This window comes from Hevea brasiliensis, chromosome 12 (genome assembly GCF_030052815.1).
Source record: "Hevea brasiliensis isolate MT/VB/25A 57/8 chromosome 12, ASM3005281v1, whole genome shotgun sequence".
NCBI classification, from domain to species: Eukaryota; Viridiplantae; Streptophyta; class Magnoliopsida; order Malpighiales; family Euphorbiaceae; genus Hevea; species Hevea brasiliensis.
In genome coordinates, this window is record NC_079504.1 from 27,936,530 (window position 1) to 27,943,022 (window position 6,493).

General features: G+C 34.4%; 1 non-coding gene across 1 annotated transcript; it reads left to right on the forward strand.

Moving 5' to 3' along the window:
• The first annotated feature begins 2,187 nt into the window (after positions 1–2,187).
• Positions 2,188–2,294, forward strand: LOC131171550 (small nucleolar RNA R71). Its single transcript, XR_009142210.1, has one exon. It is a non-coding gene; the product is annotated as a small nucleolar RNA R71 (small nucleolar RNA).
• Positions 2,295–6,493: the final 4,199 nt, after the last annotated feature.

Below are 6,493 nucleotides of genomic sequence, written 5' to 3' on the forward strand. Positions count from 1 at the left end.
TCCTTCATTGTAGGATTCAATCTTCTTTGGTGTTCAATGGAAGGTTTACTATTTGGCTCTAAAAAAATCTTATGCATACAGACTGTTGGACTAATTCCCTTTATATCATCAATTGTATAACCCAAAACTCTCCTATATTCTCTCAAAACTCTCAACAATTTTTCATTCTCAATATCAGTCAAAGATGCATTAATTATAACAGGATATGTTCCATTTGGTCCAAGAAAAGCATACCTGAGGTTGGAAGGAAGAGGTTTGAGATCTACCTTTGGGGCATCCTCTACCTTTAATGGTGGTAGTTTAATCTCCAAAGTTTGCACTTCTTCAAGCTGAAAAATTGTGGCTTCAGGATGTGGTGGAGAGCTCTCCAAGTGTTGTGCAAAAGCAGCTATGTTGTGATTGTCATCATCAATGCTCCCACCATGGACTAAGTAATTTTCAAGAGGGTCTTGTGGATAGCTTTTTCTGAAATCCTCTTGAACAATCTCATCAATAATGTCTACCCGCAAACAAGACTCAACTTCTTCATGTTTCCTTTTCATGGCAGGATTGATGTTGAATATCATTTGATCATCTCCCACTCTAAGTGTCAATTTCTCACCCTTTACATCAATTAATGCACAAGCTGTTGCCAAAAAGGGTCTTCCCAATAAGATAGGAACTTTTGTGTCTTCTTCCATATCTAAAATGACAAAGTCCACCGAAATGTAGAATTTTCCAACCTTGATAGGCACATTTTCTAGAATGCTTTCTGGATATTTAATTGAATGGTCAGCCAATGAAAGATACATGTTTGTGGGCTTCAACTCTCCCATATTCAACTTCTCATATATTGAAAGAGGCATTAGGCTGACGCTAGCTCCAAGGTCACATAAGGCATTTGCCATATAATTATCACCTATATGACAAGGAATGGAAAACACACCCAGATCTTTGAGTTTGGGAGGTAACTTCTTTTGAATTATAGCACTGCATTGCTCTCCCAAGTTGATGGTGTCATAATCTTCTAGCCTTCTCTTGTTGGTAAGAATCTCCTTCAAAAACTTGGCATAACTTAGCATTTGGGATAGTGCCTCAGTGAATGGCACATTGATATACAACTTCTTTTGCACTTTAAGGAATTTGCCAAATTATTTGTCTAGCTTATGCTTGATGAATCTTTGAGGGTAGGGAAGGGTGGGCTTGTAAGGCTCAGGTGGGATGTATGGTTTCTCTCCCTCATCTTGCTCACTTTTGCTTTCTTCTTCTTTTTCATTTTTCTTGCTCTCAACTGAATTTTCTTCTTTTATGCTCTCTTTTTCTTCTCTCTTGTTTTCACTCTCTTGACCAACTTTCTTAACACTTCTCAAGGTCACAACCTTACATTGTTCATGAGGGTTTTCTGGTTGGCTAGGTAATTTCCCATAGGATTTGCTTCCCGATGAGCTTGCTTGTTGAGCCAATTGAGTCTCCAACATACGATTGTGAACTTGTAATTGATCCATGGTTTGTCTCATGTGTTGCATTTCTTCCTCCAATTTGCTATTCATCTTGCTTTGTTCAGCAAAAAATTTCTCCATCATGCTTTCCAAGGTTGGCTTCGGTTCATGAGGTGGAAGGGATTGTTGTGCTCTTGCTTGAAATCCAGGTTGTGGCTGCCTTGTGGGCTGAAATTGAGGCCTATTCTGCTGCATATACTGCTGGTTATGAGCATAATTTGAGCTTTAACCTTGTTGAGAAAAAGTTGCTTGTGGTCTCCATGTTGAGTTGTTCACATTAGAGTAAGAATTTCCCATAGGTTTCTGTTGATAACCTCCTGCATAAGTAGCTTGTTCTTGCAAATAATCATCACCATAAGAAGAGTAATCAACTCCACAACTTTGAATTCCATCTGTGTAGGCAACTTGTTGCATAGTTGTAGGAGTTGAGGTTGTTGCCTTTGTGCAAAAATCACTAAGAAGCTGAGTCAACTGATCAAATCTTGCATTCATGTAGCTAACTGAGTCAAGTTCATAAATCCCAGCCTTCTTTGGCTCAAGTGCTCTAGGATTTCCCCATAAATGGGTATTATGAGCAATCTTCTCTAATAGATCATAGCATTCTTCACCTGTCATTCTCATGAAATCTCCTCCTGCTTGTGAATCAATTATGTTTCTTATGGCTGGAGTAACTCTGGTGTAGAAATTCTAAACAATCATCCATTTGGGTATTTCATGATGAGGACATTGCCTTTCAAGCTCCTTAAATCTCATCCAAGATTCATATAAAGTTTCATCATCCCTTGGCTTAAAAGCTACCATCAAATTCCTCAAATGAGTGGTCTTCCCAGGTGGGAAAAACTGAGATAGAAAAGCTTAAGATAGCTGCTCCCAAGTAGCTATAGTAGCTTGTGGAAGTGAGTCATACCACTCCAATGCTGAATCCCGAAGAGAGAATGGAAATAAGGTGAGCCGAATCACTTCATCTGAAACTCCAGGCTGCCTTTGTGTACCACATATCATCAAAAATTTCTTCAAATGAGAATGAGGATTTTCAAGTGGACTACCTCCAAATTGTGAATTTTGAACCATTTGAATAAGACCAGTCTTTAACTCAAATTGATTAGCTCTAATAATAGGTCTGTTATCTCTCACATCAGCACATCTAGGAAAAGCATAATCTAACATGGATCTTCTTTGAGGATCATTTTGATTAACAACTTCATTCTGCCTATTTTGCTCATTTCCTCCATTATCTCCACCAATAGCTCTATTTTGATTCTCCATATTTTTAATTGTCTCCTCTTGCTCAAATCTTTGTTGTTCTTCTTTTTCTGCTTCCTTTCTTCTCTTGTATTCCTTTTTGTTGGCTCGGCAGAATTTTTCAATTTCAGGGTTGAACAACAATTCAGTATCACTTGTGCTTTTCGATCGTCTCATAAACAAGAAAAGTACCTGAAAAACACAAGGAATAATAGTGAAAATAAAAGAAAATAAAAATTCTAATCAGCTTAAAACAATTAAAATCCAACTTAAAAACAAATAATTCCCCAGCAACGGCGCCAAAAACTTGATGTGTTTTCGCAAGTGCACGGGTCACAGTAGTATAGTTTTAAAAATAATATCGTTCCCATAAGGAATTGTGCTTAAATTGGAAATAAAAGGATAAGCTAATTAAAATGGTAGAATTTAAAGATATAAAATGAAATTTAAAATTTAAGATTGGTATTTGAGGAATTTAAGCTAAATCAAACAATTAACTAAATTAATTAAACTAGATTACCAAAATTTAAATTGAAATTGCTATTTATGAAATTTGGAGGAATTAAATCTAAATTCAATAAAAATTAAAGTGATTCTAGAGATAGGATTTTCCATATTGTTTGCATGTGGTTTATCCCTAATTTAGCCAAACATATGAGAATTGCAATTTTGAGGGAAATCAATTCTTAAATCTTTGAAACCTTTTTCAAGCATTTCAAAGTTGGTATTCATTAAATCAAACCCTGTTTGCACGATATTTCAAACCTAACAAAAACCCAATTAAAGCTCTAATTGATTTTGGAATGCCCCCTTAATCCTCTTAGCTTATCTCTAACACCAAGAAAACTAAGTTTATTGCAAGATTATCTATCCCAAATATTCACTTTTCAGTCCATCTATTAAGAATTAAAGCTTAACTTAATGAGGGTCCATTCATCAAGCAAGGCAACAAGCTCACAAGCAATAAATCAAAATGCAACAAATCTCATTTAAATGACTAAATTAGTTCAAAACCACAATACAAAGCAATATTTACAAACCCATCTCTAGAATCTCAAATATCTACTCACAAATCATGGTTTCAAGACAAACCCAAGCATAGAAATGAAGAAATAATGAAAAACTAAGCTAAGGAATAGAAAAACTCAGTAGAATGATAAAGTATCAGCTACTGAAGAGTTGCAAATACGTCCCCTGCTACTGCTGTAAAATGGTTCCCGTGCTCCTCTTCTTCTCCTTCTTTTTTGCCAAAAATCTCTCTCCCTTTCTCCTTATCGAAAGAAATAGATAAAGGGGCTTTTATATGGTTCAGAGATTTGCCCTAGAATGGGTAAAAAGGTGAAAGATTCCAGAGAAAATGAGGTATTAAATCAGAGGAATGAAAATGCCATGTCAGCCATTTTCAGTAAAAACAACACAAGCTGAATCGGTTGTGTCGTGGGTTGTGTCGCAGGTTGTGAAACCTGCTGCCTGAGAAAAACTGCATATTTGACAATCGACATAACCTGCGACATAAGCTGAATTGGTTGTGTTGCGCGTTGTGTCACTCTCAGCCTTTTTTTAACTCAACTTCAAAATTTTTACAATTCAACTCTAATTTCTTCCCAATGCCTCTGATCAAAATACACCAAATTTCTCCAAATTTAATCTACAAAACAAATAAATTCCAAAAGTTAAACTAAAAAGTGTAAAATTATAAAATTAACTAAATATATGTTAATATCTATAGTAATAGCTATGAACAAGGGTAAATTATGTGCAAAAATCATACCTAAATGATGATATAAAATGCATGCATCATCTATCCTCCACCCTAATGTGCTCTACTTGTCTAACTGGAGCCTCTGTATGTCTATGCTTCACATGACCAAACCACCTCAATCTCCCTTCTCTCAACTTATCCTCAATTGGTACCACTCCTACCTTTTCTCTAATACTCTCATTACAGACTTTATCTAGTCTAGTATGGCCACTCATCCACCTTAACATTCTCATTTCCGCAACTCTTATCTTAGACACATATGACTCCTTCAGTGCCCAACACTCACTACCATATAACATGGCCAGTTGTATGGCTGTACGATAAAATTTTTCTTTCAACTTATTGGGAATCTTACGATCATATAAAACTCCCGTGGCACGTCTCCACTTCAACCATCCGACTTTAATCCTATGACTAACATCCTCCTCACATCCCCCATCTACTTGAAGGACTGAGCCGACATATTTAAAGTGATTACTTTGGGACAGTATCACTCCATCCAAACTAACTCCTTCCCTATCACCAGTTTGGCCTTCATTAAACTTGCAATGCATGTATTCTGTCTTCGTTCTACTTAACTTAAAGCCCTTTGACTTTATAGTACTTCTCCAAAGCTCTAGCTTTCTATTAACTCCTTCTTGTGTCTCATCTATCAGAACCATATTATCCGCAAACATCATGTACCAAGGGATACTCTCTTGTATATGTTTCGTTAATTCATCTAAAACTAATGTAAAAAGGTAAGGGTTTACAGTTGAACATTGGTGCAATCCAACTGAGATAGGAAAATCTCTTGTGTCCCCTCCCACTATGCACACAATAGTAGTTGCTCCTTCATACATGTCTTTCAATACTTGTATATACCTAATAGATACCCCCTTTTGTTCTAACACTCTCCATAAGACATCTCTTGGAACACTATCATAAGCCTTTTTCAAATAGATAAAAACCATGTGTAAATCTTTCCTCGCATCTCTATATTTCTCCATCAAGCTTCTGATGAGAAAGATCGCTTTCATAGTTGAACGACCAGGCATGAAGCCAAATTGATTGGGAGAGATAGAAGTATCATGACGTAGTTGATGTTCCACAACTCTCTTCCACAACTTCATAGTATGGCTCATGAGTTTAATTCCCCTATAGTTTGAGCAACTCTGTATGTCTCCCTTATTTTTAAAAATAGGTAGTAAAATACTCCTCCTCCATTCATCAGGCATTTTCTTTGAATTTAGAATCTTATCAAACAATTTAGTTAACCATGCTACTCCCATATCTCCCAAACACTTTCACACTTCAATTGGTATTCCATCGGGTCCACAGACTTTATCCACTTTTATTCTCTTAAGTGCTTCATTTACTTCTAAAGATCTAATCATTCTAGTATAATTCACATTCTTTTGAATCCATATCATAAGATGCGATGAAATTTTTATGCTGGTTGTCACCTACCACAACCCTCCTCCTTTATTCGGGCTTGGGACTGATCAAGCGCAAACTATTTAGGTGGAGTTTTTTTATTGATAACGATATTGATATAAATTTTTTTTATATATTTTAGAAAATTAAAATACTAATTACGTATATATTTTATAAAGTAATATATTTTAAAACCATATCGGATGAGACTGCGGGTCAAAATTTTTTCACTTTGTTTATATTTTATTATAATTAAAGATGAAATTGTTTATTTTTTAAATTAATCATTATAAAATAATTAATTAAATTATAAAACATTAATGTGGATATCCTCAAAAAAACATAATAATAATAATAATAATAATAATAATAATAATAATTATTATTATTATTATTATTATTATTATTATTATTATTATTATTAAAAAAGATGAAAATATACATCTGGTCAATATTATATCTTTAAAAATTTTAAATAACAATTTAATTTTAAAATTTCCATCACAGTTTTATTTATAATGAAATAAATTTTATTTTAATAACAGTTATCACTAAATAAATTAATAAAGTCTAATATAATAAAAAAATAATAAAA